Source organism: Stenella coeruleoalba (genome assembly GCF_951394435.1).
Source record: "Stenella coeruleoalba genome assembly, chromosome: 3".
Classification (NCBI taxonomy): Eukaryota; Metazoa; Chordata; class Mammalia; order Artiodactyla; family Delphinidae; genus Stenella; species Stenella coeruleoalba.
This window is the reverse complement of record NC_137148.1, coordinates 142,303,382-142,328,411: the sequence shown is the minus strand read 5'-3', so window position 1 is coordinate 142,328,411 and position 25,030 is coordinate 142,303,382. Positions and strand designations below refer to the sequence as shown.

At 36.0% G+C, this 25,030-nt stretch overlaps 1 protein-coding gene across 50 annotated transcripts in view; it reads right to left on the bottom strand.

The window, feature by feature from the left end:
• The window catches only part of LOC307184329 (teneurin-2-like), a 2,867,364-nt gene that overhangs the window by 799,166 nt on the left and 2,043,168 nt on the right, over window positions 1-25,030 (bottom strand). For 48 of the 50 annotated variants that reach the window (XM_079917763.1, XM_079917760.1, XM_079917746.1 and 45 more), the window contains one exon: window positions 18,693-18,762. The gene's annotated coding sequence lies outside the window, so the exon portion shown is untranslated. Of the gene's footprint in view, window positions 1-16,228; window positions 16,289-18,692; window positions 18,763-25,030 lie in introns of all 50 variants that reach the window. The other 2 variants (XM_079917745.1, XM_079917747.1) reach the window with 1 other exon arrangement.

The window sequence follows — 25,030 nt, the reverse complement described above, 5'->3', positions numbered from 1 at the left end:
TCATTGTGGTGTTCAGGCTTCTCATTGCGGTGGCTTCTCTTGTTGCGGAGCACAGGCCCGAGGTGCATGGGCTTCAGTAGTTGTGGTGGGTGGGCTCAGTAGTTGTGGCTTGTGGACTCTGGAGCGCAGGCTCAGTAGTTGTAGCACATGGGCTTAGTTGCTCCGCAGCATGTGGGATCTTCCTGGACCAGGGCTCAAACCCATGTACCCTACATTGGCAGGCGGATTCTTAACCACTGTGCCACCAGGGAAGTCTCTTAATTTTAAATTAATTAAGTTGAAAGTAATTTTGTATTCACATACTTACGTATATCTATATGTACATATACATATGTATGTGTGTGTATCCACCTAGAGCAGAGGTGTAGTGGGCTATGATGGCCATGTGGTTTGAATGAGAAACAAACTATTGTTGTTACAAGCCATTATTATATTTGAGTTTATTTCGTATAGCAGCAAATCCTAGTCTATCATAACTGATATGGATGTTAAGTGCTTTAGAAGAAAAAGAAAGTAGGGAAGAGAGAGCACTGCAGTGGGAGAGAGGTAGGTTTTACTATAAAAATCAGAGAAGCCCATGCTGAAGTGTCATTTCATCTAAGACTCAAAGGAGCTGAGGAAATGAGTATACGTGGGTGTTGGGTGGTGGTGACTTGAGTTTTTCTTCTCGGTCCTTAGTTGTCAATTATGAGGCTCAGTTGTGTTCCTGACCCTAACTGCTGTAAGATATCTTGTAGCCTTCCAATATTTTCTCTTCTTGTGCTCACTCTAATTTGAATGAGTTTTATTTCTAGCATCATAACTTAGCCTATTCTTTTATTTCTTGCAAATGAAGAATGGTGATCAAGACTAGAAAACTAGATTGTAGGTATTCTAATGCCTGCCATGATATTATCATGATTGTGTGTGTGTGTGTGTGTGTGTGCGCGCGCGCGCGTGCGTGTGAATATAGTGCGCATTGTGATACTGGTCACTGAGGATGAGATAGAAGCCTTCTGTCTCCTATAATTTACAGTCATTTAAACATAAAAAACTTCTTCTAAAAAAGAAATTTCAAATGAGAAAAGGAAGATTTTCAACTGGAGAAAAGTAACACGGGAACATAGACATGGACGCTTAGTCAGCATGAAATGACCACCAAAAGCAAAGGGTCTCTTTTCATAATGGATCCCTCATTGATAGGCAGCTGTGTGAAAGAAAAGTTTGTTTTAATGTGAGCAGAGTGTCCCACACTCTGCAGACACTCAATCAATAACTGTGGAATGAATGCTGAAAGCCTATTTTTCTGCTCCTATTTGTAGACAAGTGTTCTTGTTTTTATTTTGTTTCCTATTTACTTGGTAGTTGATTATTTTCCCTGCCCAGCATCCAATTCCTCCTCATTTATTAAGAGTATAAAGATTTTCTAGGGGAGCTGGCTTCAAAGGTGTTCTTGATCTTGACACTGAAGAGCCCTGACCCCACCAGGCCAGAGGATAAACATGCAACCCAAGACTACTCACACTGTGTCTCCTGGACATTAGAATTCAAAGTAGAAGAACACAAAAGGAAAATTAGAGAAGCCGATTCTCTCATGTGCTGTTGCCCTGTGTGGCAATCCATTAAATCCTGTTTTCTAGATACATCAGAATCATTCTGGTTCCTTGGATTTCACAGTGTGCAATTGCTTGGCATTTTCCAGCTCTTCTTTTAATTCTACCCCATGGTTACCAACAAAACAGAACAAGAGCAACACCTCATCTTTTTATTCTCAATTTCCTTACAAACAAAAAAGCCTAACAGATGGACTTCTGAGGCAGAGCTATTTGAAATATCTTGGGGACGGACTGTGACAATTTGTGATGGCTGTGCTTTACCACTTGAGCCAGAGTTCCACACTTTGCTCACGTGGGGTCCCTAAAAGCTCTTATTCTAATCACCCTTCCCAAGACCACAGGGTCGTTCTCCCTTAGGAGATCTGGGGTTTGCTAGCACTTTCTCACCTCTGCCTCTCTATAATTTAGATATTCTGTTACTGGGTGCCCACGGTGTAGGCATCTTCAATTAACTAAGTGAAATAAAATTCTGATACTTAATTTATTAAGACACCACATGGTTTTCTCTGAGTTACAGAGTGATGTTGGAAAGCTGCTTAAACCCTCTTTCTAAAATCTAGGGCCAGGTCTGAGACAATTGCTTAAGCATCTCCTATAATGTGACAAACCCATGTCCCTATCTGCTGTTGGAAGTTTCCAAAGAAGGGGGATGAGATCTTCATCGATTTATACAATGAAGCACAAATGGTTATCCTTATAATCCTTTTTGTGTTCTTTTTCTTCTCTAGCTTTTCAGTGAAGATAGTGGGAAGAGACACAGGGACTACTTTAAGTTAGAGAGGGACTCACAAACATGTTCATTTATAACTTTAGCCAGGATTGTGAGAGGCAAGTTCAGGCAATACAGAACATGCCTGGGAACTCTCAGTCCAATACTTGTGTCCCTGAGATAGTTACTAGGACCATACAATTATAGCAGCTTATGATTTACACAGTCTTAAAGCCTCCTGGTCTAAATTTCCACCTATGCACTCTAGGTCAGTCTATTAGTCACCTCACTTTTCCTTGCTTACTTCCAGTGGCGGGGTCACCCATCTACAGCAGGCAATTTATTTCACTTTTAGATGGGTCCATTTTTTAATGTTCTAATTTAACGTATAAGTCCTTTATAATTCTTACTCAGGGGTTTCGGATCTACTTTCTAAAGCAACACAATACTCTCTGTACTGTTTGAACATATTTTATGTTAGACTTGCGTGAAATCTACTAGCTTCTCTCCAAAGCCTAAATGGTAAGTTCCTAATAGCCCAAATAAACTAATTAGGAACTGCAATTTAATTACACATTAATTACACACCATTTTCTTTTTAATTAGTGTCAGTTAAGGTGAACTGTGACTACAAATTTGTTTCTATTGATTGTGATGGTAATAAAGCCTGACTTAGAGTAATACCTTTTTTCCCCCCTTTTTTTAAAACATTTCTCAATGGATTAGTGTGGTTTTACATTCCTTGCCTTCTTTCCTAGGGTATTGTACCAAGTGGATTAGAACTTCAAATGCTGCAGAGATACAAAAGCACTTTACTGTAAAATTCAAGACACGGGTAATTATCATCCAGGTTTTCAATGATTTTTTTGATGTTAAGGTGGAGCTTTGAGCAATAAAATTTTTTTTAAAAGAGAATAAAAAATATTTTCAGCAGATATATAATAGTCTTCAATGTCTCATCTATTGATTTTCCTCAGATGTTTAAAACCTCAGTGTGACTTAAATTTTATGAAATGGGGTCACTGACATCTGAAAACGTACAATAAAAATATATATTGAATATCCTGTGAACTGAAACACATAATTGACTAATGAAAAGGTTATCCACTGTGTTAAGTCCATCACTGGCAGAAATTTTCTATTACTTCTAAAAGAACGGATTTGGCCATATCTTCAAAGAGCTCAAATTTTATGTTGACTGGAATTTGTCCATAGGTATTATTATGTTCTATTACCAACTTATGGTATCTAATTTATAAACTCAATTTACATGCAAAGCTTTTTGTATTCTTTGTACTGCTTAAATTCATCATAATACATTTAGATTTCCCTTGTGAAATCACTTCCTGGCTGCCAGCTATTCAACACATAACTTTTTAAACAGAAGAAACTAATTTAAATGATTTTTCCAATAAACCTAATTCTAATTCAGCAATTGGTCCATAAAACCTTAAAATATATTCCTCTCTAGTGGAATATATTCATGGATTGGGAAAGATCATTTACTCAAGATCACTTTCAACATAGTAAATAATATTTTCTGGCATGGTTAATAACTAATATCAAAGCTATTCATAACAGACTGAGGGACTTGAGAGAAATCAGACAGAGCAAGTTGAAGTATTTTTTTTTTAAAAGGTGGGAAGGGGATGGGGTATGAAATTAGCAGGGCCTAGAAAACATTCTCTGCACCCTTAACTTTGGTGCTGATTTGGAGGAGTTTTTATGTCTTATGGTTGGATGTATGCATATAAGCTTTTTTTCTTTTTTTTTGTAAGTTCTGATTTTCATCACCATGAATAATGTTCCTTATAAGGAAAACAAAGGGTTCAGAGCTAGACAGGATATTGTGACTCTGTAGTAAGTTTGACTGAGAAAGTACAGTTATTCAACATTTGCTGGGTGCTTTCTTCCTGCTATAATGAATTACAGATAATACCAAGTGCAATGTGCTCTAATATACTGCAAATATCAACACAACTCAGGAAGTAGAATCAATTCATTTCAATGGGTACTTTATGAAGTGTGTTTATATATTACGTTATTGAAAAGCCCCATTAATTCGAGGACACTACGCCTAAGTTTTTAGAAAAATCCTACCTCCTCACCTAAATAAAGTTTCAGGTGTTGACAAGTAGTTGGTGTATAATTGAGATTTATACCGCAGTAAAAACCTATAAACATGTTTCAGTTTCAACTGAAAACCATATTGTTCAATAGAAAGGTTTTTAAAAATCAATATGTTCAAAAATTTTTTTTCGGAAGTAGAATGTCAATGAAAAACTATCCATTTGAGAACAAGTTTCTTGAAGTTTCTGATTTCACAACTTTAGAACTAAAAATGTCATTAGTTTTTAATGTGCTTTTCAACTGCCTGATACTCCTCAAAAACTCAAAACAGGGCTTCCCTGGTGGCGCAGTGGTTGAGAGTCCGCCTGCCTATGCAGGGGACGCGGTTCGTGCCCCGGTCTGGGAGGATCCCACATGCCGCGGAGCGGCTGGGCCTGTGAGCCATGGCCGCTGAGCCTGTGCGTCCGGAGCCTGTGCTCCGCAACGGGAGAGGCCCCAGCAGTGAGAGGCTCGCGTACCGCAAAACAAACAAACAAAAACTCAAAACAATTTTGAGAACCGAAATATGGTTAATAAAAAAAAGTTCTTAGTTACATTATATTTTCAGTTTGGAAATTATTCTTAGTACTCATAATAAAGGACAAGGTTTTCCACCAATTCTTAAATTAAAGTCAAACTTGTATTGATTTATTTGGTGAGTTCAGAAGCATGGGAAGGATGGGGGAGGTTAAAGAATGAATTGTTTCCTTTAAAGTGCACTGACAGTAGTACAAAGAAAGATTGAGTTTTAAACTGAATATGCAATCTCTACAGGAATCATTTGAAATTATTTCTGCTGCTTCTACTGTTTAATGATCTGAAGTCTGAGAATGAGGAATGCCAGTTTGTTTTCTCTCTGAAAAATTCACATAACATGCCTGCAAAACAGGAAAACAACTCTGTACTTTCAGATTATTTAGTATGCCTGGTTTAGATCTTATCAAAATGAAATGGATGTGACACTGAATAGAGCTGAAATTAATTAGAAACCTACCTACTCACTCATATGGTGAAACACACATTAAGCTCTTTGAATCCTGAAAGATATCCTTTCATGGACTAAACACTGGTAGGAGATGTTTGGGGTTGTTTTAGAAAGTACTGTACTCTAAGATACCATGACTCAAATCTTCTCAGATACTTCCTTTGTTTATAACACAGAGTGCTCTATAGCCGTAAAGCACTGAAGGCTAAATATACTTGTATATTGGTACAAAGTTAGGTAACAAGTAATTCTTTGCTTTTATATTGTATTAGAAAACATCTTTTACTGGTGTTGAGTAACACTGAATTAACAAGATAGAGAGAGTTGTTGGTAGTCACAGTGCAAGGAAACACACCAGGAATTTATTAGATTTGGATTTATCAGTGCATAGAAATTCATGATATTTAACTTAAAGGCAAAAAGAGCAGAACACTTTGAATAATAGCTTGAAGTGGATGATTAGCTAAGGGGATGCAACATTTAATAGCCAAAATAAATTACTGTAATTATTTTATTACCTATGCTAACTGATTCCATTGTCTTTATTGAAATAGCTCCCTGAGGAAAGAACAGTGCTTCAATGAATCTCAGCTGTAGGCTTGTATGTTCTTCTACAGCAATCAAAACCAATGAAAAATAGCCTTCATTGATAATACTCTTAATGTCTACATTTCAGCTCTTGGAGAAAACATTCTATTCAAGTGCAATATCTGGAAATATCTGGAAGCTTCTGGACAGAAGAGAAACCCTGTTAAAGACAATATGGTTATTTATAGAGTTTGTCCCCCACATTTGCACTTTTTTACTGCTTCATGCCCTCACCATATGTCTTCTTTATCTTCCATTTTATTTTCTTGGAAAGACCTTCTTGAGACTGCGAGATACCCTCCCTCTAGCAAAAGTGTACACATGTACTTGCATTCACGAGCGCATTTTCTCAAAGCAGTAGAAAGGGGGTGGAATGAGTCAGGGTGCCGGAGAGTGTAAAACCATGGAATAAGATATTACATATTTCTAGAAAGTCAGTTTTACTTGAAGATTTGTAAAAAAAAAGTTATTTGTATAAAAGAAAGATGGATACATATTGATTATATTAACATTTCCATACATGAAAAAAAGGGATTCCAAAATAAATTCGGCATTTGTAGCAGACCTTCTCCCTTCTCCTCCTTTCCCATCCTCAGTTCCCTCTCCATCTTTCCTTCTCATTCTCCTCTGCCTTTAGGGCTGCTTTGTGAAAGCGATTGCTAAATATTCCTAACCTACTTCAGTTTCTTGCAATATTCTACATCTTCAGATGAATAAACAAGAGATCCTTTGCCAGTGTGGGATATATGATCCCAGAGACGGAACAGAAAATCAAAGAGAGAAGACAGATCTTCTTTAATTTAGGAAAAGTGGGAGGTAAGGTATAGAGCAATATTTGAAAGTTTGCAAGTTTCTGACCAAAGTCTTTTTTTGATGTAGTTGTTAGTGAAGTAAAGTCAACGTTTGTTTTTCAATTTAAATTTGCCATATGCTTCTCATGTGTATATTTTATTTGATTTGGTTTAGAAAAATATTCAGGTATTTGGCTATTTAGAATGGTTTCCTAAGAGCCCTTGCCAGTGTCTATTACTTTAGCTTTCACTTGGTTATTCATGCAATCACTTATTAAACAAACATCTACTGAACCCCATTCTAATGCAGACACCATGCTAGATTTTGGAGATACAAAGTTGGCATAGTGGCTGCCTGCAAGGAGCTCACAGTCTAGAGGTGAACAATTAAACAACTAAGGAATGCAATTACCAAGCACTTTTATAAGAGACTGTACAAAGTGTGTGTGAGTGAGCGTGTGTGTGTGCGTGTGTGTGCGCGCACGGGAGAGGGAGCGGGGGAGGGGGAGGGCTGGGGGGTAACGGAGAAGGAGTGGTGGAGGGGAGGGGGTAGAGAGTGTTGTGGGTGAAGTGAAGAGATTACCTGGCAAGGTCAAAGAAGAAATAGATGTCTCTTTATTCTTCCCTAAAGAGAGGATGATACGCGAAACAAAGGATACACGTTTATATTTATCTTTTAAAATAAGTTGATATTCCATAAGCTACATTGTTAACTGTGTTCTAAGTGCAGTTGGCCGCTGTCTTTGTAGGGCTGTTTGAAGGAAACTCGGGCATTATTAACATTAAAAACCCATCCAAACAATGCCTCCTACCTATTTGCCAAAGAGGCTACAACTGACCCAAAAATCATTGTATCAAGTGATAACATTAGAAAACAGGCCTTGTTAGGTGTATTAACTGCAGCTTCAATGTGTTATATAACAAAACTGTGGCTTTCAATTTATCATATTAACTCGGAAGGCATCTAGCAAGGTTTTGAGTCAATGAGACGCATTACAGTCTTGGAGGAGGCTTGAACTTTTCACATGCTTTTGTTTGATTTGAAATATTCTTGCACTCTCCTCCTCTGCATACCCCAACACACACACACACACACACACACACACACCCACCAGCATAATTATTGCCTCTTTAGAACAGTCTGCGTTATTGCTCAATTTAAAGTATGTCCCTATTGTTTTATATTTCAGTTACCGTTATAAGCAATACATCCACTTATAATTTATTTTATTTATCTACTTGTGTGTTTTTTTTTTTTTTTTTTTTTTTTTGCAGTACGCGGGCCTCTCAGTGTTGTGGCCTCTCCTGTTGTGGAGCACAGGCTCCGGACGCGCAGGCTCAGTGGTCACGGCTCAGCGGCCCTTCCGCTCCGCGGCATGTGGGAACCTCCCGGACTGGGGCACGAACCCGTGTCCCCTGCATTGGCAGGCGGACTCTCAACCACTGCGCCACCAGGGAAGCCCTACTTGTGTTTTTAAATGACTCTCTCACTAGATTTTAAGTGTCACATTCACATGATCACTTTTAAAACACATTCTTGTACCCAGAATTCCTAACTGCTCAATAAATAATTGCTGAATGAATGAATGAGTATGCCAATGGAAGGATAAATAAATGAACAGAATCCTAAATTGGAGATCCAGTGGCCAAAGTACTCTAAATAACACAAGCATTCGGGTGTTTTAAAACAAGAAATAGTGAATTAGAGTGTGGAATGGCTTCTGGCCTCTCCACTAAAACAGCAAATGTGTGATTTTGAAATTGTTTAGCTAATATTCCTTCTCAACTCCTGTACTTCCTATGAATTAAGGCATTAGATGGAATATTTTGGAATATCTTTGCAATGAGATATTTTGTCTCTCCTTTTCCTCTAGAATACGCAGTATTGATGTCATTGCTTATGCTGGATTCAACTGTGAAGGTGCACAACTAAATGTCTCTATATTAAGAAAATGGAGTCCCTCAGGACACACATTATTGAATTAAGAATAAAGATCTTAGAGGCAAACTCACTTTTCTCATTTCTACTGATGTTTTCCTTCACACTCTCACATAGAAAGCAGAGTTTGATGAAGTTGAGAGAGGATACAACTAAAAGGAGACTTTGAAATGAGAGAAGGAATTTGTTTGTTTCTTATATCTCCCTTTTTGGAATGGTCCTAGTTTATTCTGATAGTCACACCACTATAATGTGCTAAATGTTCATCACTTCAAAACCCCCAAGGACCAGAGCTACTACAAGGAAGAGAGCTGCTCTAGCATTAAAGTAAACTACTGAATTTTACATTGTAATAGGCAGATGCAAGTTAAGATTTTTTTAAAAAACAACAAACATTCTAACAAATGATATGATCATGTTAATTTAGAGGTTTTAGGAAAAAAGAGATTGAACATACAAAAGTAAGTTCAAAAATATCTTGGAAAAATCTACTTATAGGTATTTTTTTTTTTTAATGGGAATGACTTTAGAGTAACCTTCATGATGCCTAGTTGGAATTTACAGTTGAAACATGTACATGATACTTACTAGTTTCAATAAACAGCTATCATTTGTTAAGCATATAGCTAGGTCTACGTTATGTGTATTGTTTGTTTTCATTCCCAGGACAGCCCTATTTTATGGAAAAGATAACTGAGACTCAGAAACACGAGTGAGTTACAGAAATAAACAGCTGGAAGAGATGCAAATGGGATTGTACTCAAATCTAACTAATTGTCGCATCTATTCTTTCCCTGTATAGTTTTTCTCTCTCCTTTTGGGACTTTAGTGAAGACTGAATGACACACCCTGAGCTCATTCTTATTCTGCCAGAGACAAATAAGAGTGAAGCAAATCAATAAATCATAATTTCTGTCAATTATGCTATTCATCCAAGGGGATCCCTGTGAAACTCTGAAAACTGGGCACTGACTGAAAGAGGCAGGCTCCTACTGGTGTTATGTATCTACCAGTAAAAGGTATATTAGTAGACAAGTCATGTTGATGGTACCAATGTCCAGAGAATGGGTCAAATCTATAGGGTACCGAAGTGATGGACATTGGACATTCAGGAAACACCTTACAGGCATTATGCTACAAAAGATAATAGTGAGATAGCTTCTTAGAAGGGAAGGAAGGAAAATCATAGTAATAATAGTAATTCCTAATCCTGTAAAAAAAATCTTACAAAGTCAGAATTATCATCTTTATTTTATCCCAGAAGAAACTAATGCACAGAGATGTTAAGTGGACTATCCAAAGGGAACATATTATTTAGTAGAAGAATTGGAATTTTAAAGCAGTTTTACCTATCTCCAAAGTGTGAGTGCTTTTCATTTTGCTATCTGATAATTTTTGGTCTATAACTGATTAGATTCAAACATTAAATTTATTATCCTTAAATCAGCATTTTACTCTTTAGTATATGTAGGAAAATAGGAAAGAGAGGGAATATTGAAAGGGATTTCTTTAAGGCAGGGTTTTTCAACATTGGGTACTACTGACATTTCGAGTGGGATCATACTTTGTAGTGGAGGGCTGTCTTGTGCACTGTAGACATTTAGCAGCAACCCTGGCCTCTACTGACTAAATGACAGTTGCACTATACCCCCAATTTTGACAGCCACTAATGTCTCCAGTCATTGCCAGTTGTCATCTGCAAAGCCAAATACCCCCTCTCCTTCACTATAAGAATCACTGTTCTATAGGAGCTAGGGGGTAAAGCTCAGGGTCTGGACTCAAGACACCCATATTGCAGTCCCACTTCAATCATGAATTTCAGAAATTCTTGAATTTATCTGAGACTCAGAAATCTTACGTATAAAAACTGAGAAAACTATAATAATTAGAATATCCCCAAATAAATGTGAGACAATGTGGAATTAATTTAGACATGTAAAAGTACTATCCAATATAAAGGGACATTATTATTACTTGTTTGTGGAAAAAAAATAAAAATCAGAAAATAGAAATTTAGATCATTTTAAGGAATATTACTGGTTCCCCCCAAAATATCAGAAATCATAGACATAGGAGTGCTAACACATAACAGCTGAGGAGACTGCTTAAAACTGCCAGGCAAACCTCAGTGGTGTCCATCAACAGATGAATGGATAAAGGAGTTGTGGTGTGTGTGTACATATATATATATATGTATATATATTTACTCAGTCACAAAAAAAAGAATGAAATTTTGCCATTTGCAAGAACACGGATGGACCTGGACGGTATTATGCTTAGTGAAATTAGTCAGACAGAGAAAAGACAAATACTGTATGATATCACTTGTATTTGGAATCTAAAAAATAAAACAAATGACTATAACAAAACAGAATCAGATTCACAGATTTAGAGAACAAACTGGTGGTTACCAGTGGGGAGAGGGAAGGGAGGAGGGGCAAGATAGGAGTAGGGAATAAAGATGTACAAACTACGTATAAAATAAATAATTACAAGGATATATTTTGCAACACAGGGAATATAGTCAGTAACTTTATAATAACTTTAAATGGAGTATAATCTACAAAAAATACTGAATCACTTAAAAAAATACTGAATCACTATGTAGTACACCTGAAACTGAAATAATACTGTAAATCAACTATACTTCAGTTAAAACAAAACAAAACAAAAAACAAAATTGCCATGAAAGAAAATCTGGTAACTTTAATGGAGCTTTTTGATCACCTGAAAGTTGTTAGTCTTCTATGCAGTAAGTGAGACATGGGAGTTCATTCCACTTGCAAACAATCTGATGTACAACAAGAAAGTCCTGCTCTTCTGGAATTGTAAAACAAATATTGTACCCAGCTGAGCTAATTTCTAATTTCAGATCTGTTAAGGATTAGCTTAGTGATCCTAAACCAGGATCTTTCTGAATTCCATTGCCTTTATCTGTTCAATGGTAAGTAAATTGATTTAACTAACATGTAATCTAGTTTGAGAGACTCAGTGAGATAATGTAAGTGGTAACACTTAAAAGTATAAAGTGCAACACTAAACCAAGGCATGTTACTACAGCTGTTTTTCAACATACAAAAGTAGGGGTATTTCAGAGACAGCTGCTTCAAAGAATGAGGTACACCTATCTTTTCTAAGGTCGAGCCTGGACCTAAAGAGGCTAGCTTTAAAGAGAAAAATAATTCATTGACTCTTCATGTATAAGAAACAATCCTCTAGTTACCCAAACCATATCTCAAAACATCTACAATCTCCAGAAATTTGCAACTATAAACACTTTTATTCTAATTTTTCTATATTCCTTTGGCAAAGTGAAAGTTTACACAATCCCACCTTGAGTTGTCATGGTAATTCTAAATATTTGTCAGGTTTATGGGCTCCACAAACATAAGTATACTGTCAGCAGAGGAGAGCATGCTGCTCATTAAAACTACCAGAGGGAGAAAAAACACCTGTAACAATCAGACATATGATGAAACTGTCAAAAGGTACATGAAATTAACTGTGCCCAGTTTGGAACATAAATAATTTCTTACTACAGTATGACAGTTGAAAATATGTTTTCATTATATGAAAGATAAAAAAAAAATAGTATTCAACTGGCACTTCAATAATGATATCTTTATCCCTAGAGAAAATGTCCTTTCTCTGCACTCTAGAACTTTCTCTCCTAATGATATATTTTTTAAAATGGTGTTATTCATTATACCCTTTTATTACCTTTCTTGAGCCACTTCAGTTTGGCCAAAGTCATGATAGCTTGCTTCCCTGACACTGACTGCTTAAATACCATTTCAAAAGAAAAATATTTTTATCCTTTTCTTTTCTCAGAAATTGGGTCTTTCCAATGGCCTCATACGTTTGTCTCTCTCTCTCTCTCTCTTTTTTTTTTTTTACTTTCTCCCTTCCATAGTCTACTACTTCTTGATTCATTTGTTTCTGAACTCTGGAAATGCTGGGCAGACAGCTCTCATGGACCAAAGCTAGAATAAGAATTGCCATGGACATTAAAGGCTATATTTCAGCACCACGGACAGCAACAGCAGCTCTACCATTCTGGCATAGCTTTGTACAATAGTATTATATTTTACTATTTTAGACCCACCAATAAGAGTCCTCAAGATGCACACTCACAATTAGTAATTTATTTGAAATTTTTGGCTGGTCCTTATTCCTTCTTTACTTGGTGGGGGTTTCCTATGCACTTCTAAGAAGGAACATGAGACTCTCCAATAAGTGACAAAAAAACTTGCTCTGTGAACCACAAAGGAAAAGTAAGACTTGGCCAACAAAACTTAGTCTTGGCAAACAAACATCACTTGGTCAGTGAGAATCTCATGGCACCCTAGAGCAGAGACAAATGGCTTTTGTGAAGCCCTGGGTTTCAAATGCCTGAGTAGAGATGATATATATTTTCTGAATCATAATGTGATGACAGTATCTCTTATATTACTTCTTACATCTTTGTACTGTAAGTTGAAAATCTCTTTGTGTTTCCTTTACATTTGCAGTAGTGTATTTGTCTTTTTCAAGAAATCTTTGCCTGGATTTAGAAACTAAGAAACAAAGTGTGCCAGTCATATTAGTTCTCTCCTGTAGGTTACGGACTAAGCAATACTTCTGACAGATTTCCATCAATTCTGGAGAGGCTTCAATATAATTTTCTAAATGTTTATTGAAGGTTAGTACACACATTTTTCCTTTTCATTGTAGGAAGGATAAAACCCGTACAACAATTGTATTTTACAACAGCCCTTTCTCAGGGTCATAAAACTGAAGTTGTAATTTAGGATTGATAGGTACAAAAAAGAACAAGAGTTCAGGATTTTTCAAGTTTAAGACAAACACTTTGCACATGCACCAGTTAAACCTCCAGCACTTACAATCCTGTGAAGTAAATTCAGGCCCTGGGGCTTGAAGGGATAAGCACTACAGGTACTTTATAACAGCAAGTGAAATCACCAATTTAACACATTTGATACATGTGCTGTTCAGTTTTCAAAAAGTAAAAAGAAAGCTGAAGGAAATGAACATGGCATATGACTGGATGCTGAGCATTTTGAAAATGCACATCTAGAATTGAAACATAATTTATCTTGCAGTTACAAGAGCATTCTAGAGGCCTCTATGCAGAGTCAGCAAAGTGCTATGCATTGGCAATCAGCCTGGAGGAAGGTGAGGTCACTGACCAGCTTGTAGCAGGGAGACCTTGAACTTTTGTAAAGATTTTGATCAGTAATATAAAGCTGGTATTTTTTACCATGACTAAATTTGGACATTTAGAGGATTAGAATATTATATAAACATAACTTTGTGCCCTGTAAAAAACTGGTTAATGTCTCATTCTTCTGGTTAAGGACACTATTTCCAGCTTAGTTAATTTTTAAGAGCAGAAGCACACCACACTTAATGCCAGATAGCATGAGAAATCATCAAGAATCAATCCTGGTTAAGAATTTTATTTTGAACATCAGCAGCTGAGTTGAATACACATTACATTTATAGTAAGGAAGAATAAGGAACAACCAACTCTAGTGTCCAAATACTTGGTAATAGCAGCACACAAAAAGCAAGTATCAGTCAACATCTTTTTTAGCTTTGTCCATGGGTATGTACCATGTGTCCAAGACTGTGCAATGGATCTGGGGTCTAAAACAAAGTTAGCCCTAGCCTTCAATATATTTTTCTAGTCTAATAGAGAAATCAAATTCATGATATCTTACATAGTAAAGTAATAATGTATTACACTTTTAAAAAGTATCATAGAGGAGAGAATGATTAGTATCTACTGTACCCAACCTAAGGAACAGTGTTAAAGCTGGAGCCTAGATAGTAAAACTGTTGGGAAAGGGATAGATCAATAGATTATAGACTACCTATGAAGGCAGGAGCTTGATGGAAAAAAAAAAAATCTTGGATATGACCTAACACTGAAGATTTTGAAACAGTAAAATTATAATTCAATTTTAATAAGCCTAACTCTTACAGAAGTGGGGCAGATTATTTAATATTTGCCATTAAATCTATGACGGGGGGTATCAGTGGAGCTTTGATGGGAGTGTCAGTGGTAAAAGCAGTTGAACTAGCTAAGTAACTAATGTTCAGTATAGGTGAGAGATAAGAGTCTGAACTAAAGGCATGGTATGCGGTAACAGAGAAGGAAAAGTTTGGGAGAAATTAGGAAGATAAAACTAGTAATCATAACTGTGATAATTAGTGTTCAATAGAAAGATAAAATTTCATCTACTCAATAACTCTTGGGGCAATCATCCTTGTGAATGATAATTTTAAATGCCACCATGAAAAACATCAGCTTTCCAAGTAAGTGTAAGAATCGATAAGAACAAAAATCATATATTCATAGAAATACAGGCAGGAGAAGAAACCATATTAAAATGATACCTGACGTCTACAAAAGCTGAACAGAGCATTGCCTACGCTCTTGAAATTTCACTTTAAGATATACAGTGAAACTGGGTAGTCATCAAAATCCATATACTAGAATATTTTTAGAAACTCTACTCATAATAGCCTCAAAATAAAAACCATCAAAAACCTACCATCAGTGGAGGTGACCAAAATGTATAGTGTATTCTCATGGTGGAATACTATGCATCAATGAAAATAAACAAATTATAATTGCACAGGAAAATACAGATAAATCTCATAAACATAAAGGTGAATGAAATAAGCCAAAGACAAAAGAGTATATACTATATGGATTCTAATAATACAAAGGAAAACAAACTATGATGTCAGAAATTAGCATAGTTGCTATTTGGGGGAAGATAGTGACTAGGAGACATGAAGAAGAATCATGGGGTTCCGGTGATGTTCCATCTGTGTTACCTGAGTGCGATTAGCTTGAGAAAATTCATCTAGCTGTCCCTTTATAATAATTACGTGGTACAGTTCTCTGTATTTATATTGTAGTTTAACAAAAAAAAAGTTTCAAAAATTATAATTAGTTAAGAGAATAAATTGTCCCAAGAAAATGGACTGTCACTGAGTGTAAATACAAATAGACCTCTCAGAATTATTCTTATACCTACCTCTGTGTAATACCATATATACTAACACAAAGAAACAAATCAGGTTCTCTTAGGGTTAATTGCATCACTGGTTTTAAGTGATTCTTCAAACATGTATTCTTTTGACTTGGTAGTCACTTACATGATTTCAAGAGTTTAAGCTTTTGCAAACTGCATCAAAACATTGTCCGCTGGTTACATTTTGTGTATATATACTCATTCCAAGGTCTTATGTGGGCTGTCCATGGAAACTCACAAGTGATCATGGGTTAGAACAATACACTACTTTATTCCCTGGAATTAATGGCTTCCAGCCAACTCATGAGAAGAATGAAACTGCCTTGTGTCAGGCTCTCTGCTGTGCATTAGAATTTCAGTTACAGCTGCTACCTTGTTATAACACCCACATTTCTTCAGTCACAAGGCCAGCTTCACAGAAAAAATGCCCTGTATTCATTGTCTAATTATCAAACTCACATACCTTGGAGACAGACTATAGCTCAAACACGTAGGATTCAAAACATTACTGTAAGATTAAGATCTGGAACAATAAAAAAAAATTTCCAGTCACTGTTAATGGGTTCATATAACAGAATAATAATGATGATATAAAATTAGCATTTAAAAAATCTTAACTTTTTAATGGATAGATTTATTCGTGGAAATATGAAGTGATTCAGATAAATGGAAAGAAAAAATCTGACATGGAACAAGGTGGGCCAAGAACTTGTTCAGAACATTGGCAGCCTGCCAAGCGTACCTCTGCAAGGGGACATGTAACTTTAATCTTTATCATGGAGTAATCATAAGCGGACTGACTCTGAATGCCATCTGCTCTCCATGAAGCATTAGAGTTATAGGCTGCTCACTCGATATGCCCTTCAACCCTGCTCTCCAATTTCACCCAAAGTCCCATCTTGAAATTGTGAGTTTTAAAGTTTATTATAATTAATATTTTTTATAAGAACCATTTATTTTTAATGAATAGCAGAGTGGACAGCTGAGGTTCCTTCTTCAACCCTGAAAAGCCAACCAAATGGCAGAAAATATTATTATCTAACTAGAGAGCTCTATTCAGGCAGGGGACAGAAGAACTTTCAGTTGTGTGCTCAGATGAGTCTTTGAAGGTAGACACTTAAACCTACTTATTTTGCCATATAGATATGCAATTTAGATTAGGGATAAAGAGATGAAGACAGGGGGACTGTTCTTAATATAAAATAAAAAGAAAGTTGTGCATTCTGGTTTCTAATAATATCCTAAAATTAAGTAAGGCATCTCTAATTTAATTTGTTTTATTTTGCCCTACTGAATATTGTGCTCTGTTGAATAGGGCACATCACATCAAGTTACTTAGATTGTGTGGGAACCGAGAATAAACCAGTGATGCTTTATAACATGGGCCCCCAACCCCCAGGCCATGGACCGGTACCGGTACACAGCCTGTTAGGAACTGGGCCGCACAGCTGGAGGTGAGCGGTGGGCTAGTGAGTGAAGCTTCATCTGCCGCTCCCCATCGCTCCCCATCGTTTGCATTACTGCATGCACCATCCCTCCCCTCCCCACCCTGTCCATGGAAAACCTGTCTTCCACGAAACCTGTCCCTGGTGCCAAAAAGGTTGAGGACCACTGCTTTAGAAGACACATCTGGCCACAGAGGAATGACTGCCTTGTAACAGAGGAGGTTAGTGTGGGTTGAACAGTATTCCCCCCCCAGTGTATATCTGAATCCTTACTCCTGGTATTTGAGGCATATGAAGATGGAGGCAGAGATTAGAGTGATGCATCTACAAGCCAAAGAATGCCAGCAATTGTTGACAGACATCAGAAGCTAGGAAGAAGCATGGACTAGATTGACCTTCAGAGCTTCTAAAAGGAACCAACCTTGCAGACACTACGGTTTTGGACCTCTGACCTCCAGATCTGTGAAAGAATATATTTCTGTTGTCCTTTCCCCTGCTATTCCCCACCCCCACCTCCGCTCCCAGTTTGTTGGTTTGATACAGATCTAAAAATCTACTACAGGGATACTTACTACTAAATTCAATTTTCTGAGAATCTTTTTGTGAGCTTAGGAAAAAGAGATTCATTGGTGTTCAGAAGAAATTGGCTGCTAAGTAAAACTAAGTGGCTTCACCCCCGTCCCTTATATTTCACGTTTTTTACTCCTTCACTCCTTCCCTTCCTTTGCCAAGATATGTTAGAGAGAATGCTTAGAAACTGAAGGGATTGTTTTTTGAGGGCCATGATAAAAATGAGAGATTTCAGAAAATTCATGAGGGTAATCTTGGCAGAATCTTGAGAGAGTCTATGGACAACATGATACAAGTATAAAGATGTCACTGCATTTCATATACACCAAAGCAAAAATGTCACTGCATTTCATATACACCAAAGCAACAACAGAGGTACAAATGTTCTCCCGTGTATATGTCAGCACTGTGGCTTACTCCGATTATGGAAATGCAACATTTTTTTCCCAAAAACAATGTACATTTACACATGAAATCAGTCTGCCTTTGTATTTCCCTGATTAGTGTCACCATAATGTCTGATAACTTTCCTAAGGCAAGTTCCTACCATCCAAATAACATATGTTACTGTTTCCCAGAACTTCCATTCCTAGGGCTTCTTTGAAAGAATACCACTAAATTACTGTCAAAATGCATACTTATGGCTCAGCATAACTCAATTACCCTGATAGCACTTTTCATATTTATCTTTTACTACTTAAAGATTTATTGTTCTGTTCCTTAAATAAAACTGTGGAACAAATAAAAAAAAAAACAATTTATCCCTAATTTGCAAAGGCAGTAACAAACAACCTCAATCCCTTAAAAATAAGATTACTAAAGATAATGTTCTAAGAATCTCTTAATTCATCAAACAGAATTTTTAAACAGACTTATGTTTTAAGATCAAACTCTTTTAAGACTATTCCTTACCTTGTGAAGTTGTCCTTGCGAAAGATTCACAATGTCAAAATATCAGAGTATTACAGTTGATTGGGGATAGCTGGGAGAAAAAAAAATTTTCAACGTTAACAAATATTTTGAAGTTTTCTTTTCACTGACTCTAATGACACATAACATAAAGGAAAAGGAACATAAATTGTTTTAAAATAATAATAGGAGCATAGCAGTGAAAGCCATAATTTAGATACAAGAAACACTTTAAGGCAATGAAACAAAAATGTGTTAAACGTCCCCCCCCCCCAGAACTTCAGTGTTTCTCACAGGTGTTAAAAGAATTTAATAGATAGCTGAAAATCAGTAAGTCATACAGGAAGTCACCAGGCCTAGATAACAAATCTATTATGAATATATTTTGACTCTTATCTGTCAATTTATGTTATTTTGCTGTATTTTTCATTCTGTACCTGTAAAATGAGGGACTGAGGGAAAATGGTTTCTGTATTGTTTCCAGGGCTACCATAATAAATTACAAAAAAAATTTATTGGATTAAAACAACAGAGATTTATTCTCTCACAGTTCTGGCAACTACAAGTCCAAAATCAATGTATCAACTCAGCCACGGTATTTCTGAAGGCTCTAGGGAAGAATCCTTCCTTGCCTCTTTCTAAGCTTCTGGTAGCTCCTGGCAATCCTTACTGTTCCCTGGCTTGTAGATACATCACTCCAAACTTTGCTTCCATTACTTTCATCTCTGTGTCTCTGTCTCCTCTGAGACTGTGGGTCTTTCTGTGTCCTCTCCTTTTATAAATGCACCAGTGGATATAGGGCCCACCCTAATCCAGTGGCCTCATCTTAACTAATTATATCTGCTAAGACCCTATTTCCAAATAAGTTATTTGGGTGGACATACACTTCGGGAGTATTCAACCAACTACAGTTTCCAATGCTGTGATTCTAAAACAGCCCTCCTTATTCTTTTATCTAACTAAAGGAGAGAAAAAAGAAGCAATAGTGTATTTTGATTCTTCAGGAACCCTTACACACAATGGAAAAAAATAAAATTACTTATTCAGTTTGTGGTTATCTAAGGGTTTGCCTACCAGTCAAGGAGGGCTATTGTTACAATATCTGGTGCTGGTTGACCCAGGTAGTTAGAGAGTATAATGTTCGAAACTCAAAATGCCTTCAGTATTTCACAATACCATGGACTTTGGGCAGCTACTGACAAAATGCCAGCCCTTAGAAAGAATGGAAAATGAATAAATCTAAACCTAACACCACTAACTGAAAAAGTAATACAACATCTGCTACAGATGGGTGAAAGAAGTTGCCTTTATAAACACCAACTCCAAGTTGGTAGAGGACCAGGACCATCTGTAAACTATGTTTTCTTTTTCAGTTCCCATTAATTATGGTCCTTTAGAATAAATATAAACAACTGATATGCCTAAAGAGATTTGGTAGTCTCCTATTTATTAAATGTCACAAATAAGTATTCTTTCCAGGCAATTTTCTATTCATGACATTCTTCTCCATTAATTTATTCATTTTTTTTCCTTTTCCATTATGGTTTATTACAGGATATTGAATATAGTTCCCTGTGCTTTACAAAAGGACATTGTTGTTTATCCATTCTATATATAATAGTTTGCATCTGCTAGTCCCAAACTCCCAATCCAACCCTGTCCCTTCTCCCTTCCCCCTTGGCAACCACAAGTCTGTTCTCTATGTCTGTGAGTCTTCTTTTTTGTAGACATGTTCATTTGTGTCATATTTTAGGTTTCACAAGTAAGTGATATCATATGGTAATTGTCTTTCTCTTTCTGACTTGCTTCACTTAGTATGATAATCTCTAGGTCCATCCATGTGCTTGCAAATGGCATTATTTCATTCTTTTTTATGGCTGAGTAGTATTCCATTGTGTATATATACTACATCTTATTTATCCATTCATCTGTTGATGGACATTTAGGTTATTTCCATGTCTTAGCTATTGTAAATAGTGCTGCTATAAACATAGGGGTGCATGTATCCTTCTGAATTATAGTTTTGTCCAGATATATGCCCAGGAGTGGGATTGCTGAATCATATGTGTTCATGACCGTTTGATTTTGCAGTTCAAGTATGGTGGTAAGAATATTTCCACATGAATTGCATTATCTATCAGAAATATACTGATTATAAAGAGCTAACATAAACGCTAAACATTTTACATGTATTATCTCACTTGATGGAGAAAAAAAAAACACCATTGAATCAGGAACTTTAATTCTCCTCATTTTAAGGATAAGAAAATCGAGGGTAAGGAGATAAACTAAACTCTCCAAGGTCACAAGCCTAGTGAGTGAAGGACCTGAGATATAAAACCAAGCAGTTTGAGACCATGTACTTTACCAGTATGCCATACTTTATCTAATACTCTCTTAAATTTCAAACTAATATACAAACTGCCAGGAACCCCCAGGAACTTCCCTCATCTTAAACCTTGTAGAAACAGTGTTTCTACGCCCTTGGCCTTTTGTCATGTTACACCATCACCAATTATTCAGCTAGATTTGTTTTCCTTTTAAAGCCAGTTATCCTTTGCTATCTCTCTTCCAGGACTATAGTCTTGTATCCAGTTCTAGTTTCTTAATCAACAATCTCTAAGTCTCCCTCTCCCAGAAGCTATTTCCTTGCCACCTGTCTTACTCAGCTCAGGCTGGTGTTACAAAATACCATAGGTGGCTTAAACAACAGACATTTATTTCTGACAGTTTTGGAGGACAGAAGTCTAAGATAAAGGTGCTGACAAATTCAGTTCTTGGTGAGGGCTCTCTCCCTGGCTTGCAGACAGCTACCTTCTCACAGGGCAGAGAGTAGATGCTCTGGTGTCCTATCATGGGGACCTCACCCTCATGATCCCATCTAATTATCTCCTGAAGGCCCCATCTCCTAATACTATCACATGGGGAAACCCTAAGGGTTTCAACATATGAATTTGGGGGTGGGGTGTATGCATACATTCAGTCCATAACATCACCTAAATGAAAAATACAGGAGTGCACTTTTTTGTTGTCAAGGTTTTGTTACTATTCTCAGATGGAGAAACAGAATAGTAACAAACAGGAAATTTATAAGATTTCATGAACACTTATCTCTTCTTTTTTTCTGGACTTTTCTTCATGGAAGCCTTAAACCATATCTAAAAATCATTTAATTTAAAGGATTGTTGGAACTGGCTTCCCAGAACTGCAATGATCAGAGCAGTCTGGCTTGAATAAAGTTAAATTCATTGATGTTTGAAAATGTTTTGCTTAGTTTTTAATCCTTTGAGGATCTGCTTATTAAAATCTGAGGAACGCTCAAAGCCAGAGCCTTGTTTTAGTATCCCTAGAGCAAACCTTAGAATCTCTGCCATTTTACTCACTTAAATCTGGGAGAGAAGTGCATGGTCTGCATGTTTCCCCCACCTCAGGGAAGCCAGAGGTCAGTGCTCCTTCTGTGGGGACCTCAGGAATTGTCTACAGTTGAGTTAGCTGCAGCCTTAGGCTTCTTTTAGTCCACTTTCCTAAGTTTTACCTTTGTAACTCTATTCTTTTGAGGGTCTACTAAATTACTGATATGTCTGCTCTGACTTTATTTTGCTTAATAGATTCTTTAGAGGAGGAAGAGCCCAAGGGAGGCTGGTGGCTCCAAAACGAAGAAAGATCAGTTTCTTGAAAATGAGGTAAGGAGAAACGCATCTTGGTGACATGACAGTACATTTCTTTCCAGTACGTTATTTCCAAAATGGTGGTAATCACAAAACCATTGACAACATTTTAGGTAATGCACAGATGAGCATTACACAAATTAAAAATTGTGTGTTAGTTATAATATAGAGCAAAAAAAAAACATAACTGGTCTAGCATATTTGTGTTGGGTTATTACTTCTTAGAACAAGGCAAAGTTAACAAAGTGAGTAGACCTAAAGTCAATTTAAAGGGGAAAATCACTAAATAATTACATAAGTGGTACACAGTAATGGCAAAATGTGTGACAGTACTATGTGGATGAAAGATATCTGCAAAATATTATCTTAAAAGATTAAGATACTCATTAAAAGCAAGAAACACACATTCAGACTTTGGAGTGAGATGACTCACTAGTTTGGTCACCTTGGACAAAATTACTTTAATTCCTGTGCTCTTCTTCAGATTCTTAATCCAAAAACATAGAATCCCTTTCTCAAAAGTGAGCATTAACAACATGGCTGTGTGATAGGGCCCAAAATAGGTAGCTAATAAATTTTAGTTCTCTTTCTTCATTCATCTGATAAAATAATAAACATAGTGGTGTTTATAGGTAGACTTAGGTCCACAAATGTTTTCCTTTCTCCCCACTCTCACCTACTCTTTTTCACCCCCACAGATGACCTCTATTAGTCCTTGAAAAGAGAATTTATTCTCAGAAGATTTTTAGATTCATAGTTTAAAGGAAACACCCACACATTTCAAAATCTTTTAAAATCTGTTCTCCGTAGTTTTGTTTTTTTGAAAGATGGGAATTGACGTCTCATTTTCCAATGGCTATTTAGAAGGTGGGTCACAGAGGTTAACTTCTTAAAGAAATGAAAAACATGTTGCCTTTTCCAGAAAACAAAAAACACAAAAGCCTGACTATTAGTGAGAATAAAGCAATGTTCCAGTAACACTGAATAGTTTTCTAGCAATTTTTCAAAACTCATCAGTGATAAATTTTTTATAAGGGATATAATTCAGTGGTTCTAAAATTTAAATACACTTTTCGAACTGTCTGTATAAGTAAAAAAATTGATTTTATGGGAATATGGAATTATTTGGCTTAAAATTATGTAATAATTGATTGAAATAGCAATCATTTTAATAGAGGGATATTTGGATAGTTTTAAATAGTATGTGAATTTCTTGAAACTTTTATTTTCATACTTAACCAAAGACTTGTTTGCAAAACACTTTAAAAGAAGGAAGAGCTAGTTTTTTCATTAAAAAAAAAACAAACACGGTTAATAATTACATATAGAAATATCTGTGTATTACAGGTTTTAAAACACAGTCCTTAGGTAAAGAAGAAATTAATATTTTGACTCTGACCTTTTTAAAAGTTTTCAATGTATTTCTCAAGAGGATATTTATCTACTGGAACTAAAAAAAAGTCTAAGATACTGTAAATACACAGGAGAGAGATAGTCACTAAGGAAGCTTAGAGAAGATTTCTCCTGGAGGAGATAACCTACTCATTTTCAGACTTTGTGTTGCAAACTCTTTAGAGATATTGCAAGGCAGAGATATCTCAAAGGCAAATGTAAAATGTTTGGGACTCACTATGGGACAAAGACCATGCCTCCGCAATTCTAGTAAGACAACACCACAATGTTCTTATATATTGACCCGCTTGGGTGATTTATCTCTTTATAAGTTTAAACTCTAGAGAACAAATTGAAAGAATTACTTTCTTAAAATAAATCCAATATATTACTTAACAAAAAGAAGTCTATTTAGAGTTCCAGATAACCATAGCATAATGATTGCTGCCTACATTTAATTTAGAAAATAAATAAATAAAAACAGTGAGCAAGAAGAGTAAAAGAAACTATCTATTGCCCATGAATATAGCCAACCACCTTCAAATTGCATGTAAGTGGGAGGAAATATCCAAAAACCATTAGATAACCATGTTAGTGGGTCTGAAGAGATAAATCATATTATTTCCATACACTCAGAAAGGACGAATTCTCAAAATTACATAATAGAACAGAAATGTATGGATGCTTCAGTAACACAGTATCTGTATTAATCTATGTAAACCTATACATATCTATTAATCAATATTCTATTTATTTATCTGTATGAATAAATAGATCAATAGATACTTTAGCCAAACACCAGCATCTTATTTAATGGGAAGACAATAACTGATCTCCCAATAAAGACAAGAACATTACAAAAATGTCCATTATCTCTACCCTTATTTAATACTTGGCTAGAGATGTTTTCAGTGCAATCAAACAAGAGAAAACAAACAGAGGCATAAAATTGAAAAGCCAAAGTAAAATTATTCTCTAGGTATAAATCATAATATGTCTGAAAAATCCAAAATAATTGATTTTAAAATACTGCATAATACAGTAAGAATTCAGTAAAGTAGAAGAATATATAATTAATATAAAATACCAATAGACTTTATATATCTTCAATCAGTAATGAGTTAGAAGAGGTAATAAAAGAGGAAAAACCCCATTTCTAGTAGCAAATTTAAAGATTAAATAGCTAGAACTAAGTTGATAAAAATGAGTAAAGTCTGTATAAAGACAATTTTTAAGTTTTTTGGAAGATCAAAAGTAGAATTAGACAAATGGAAGGACAAA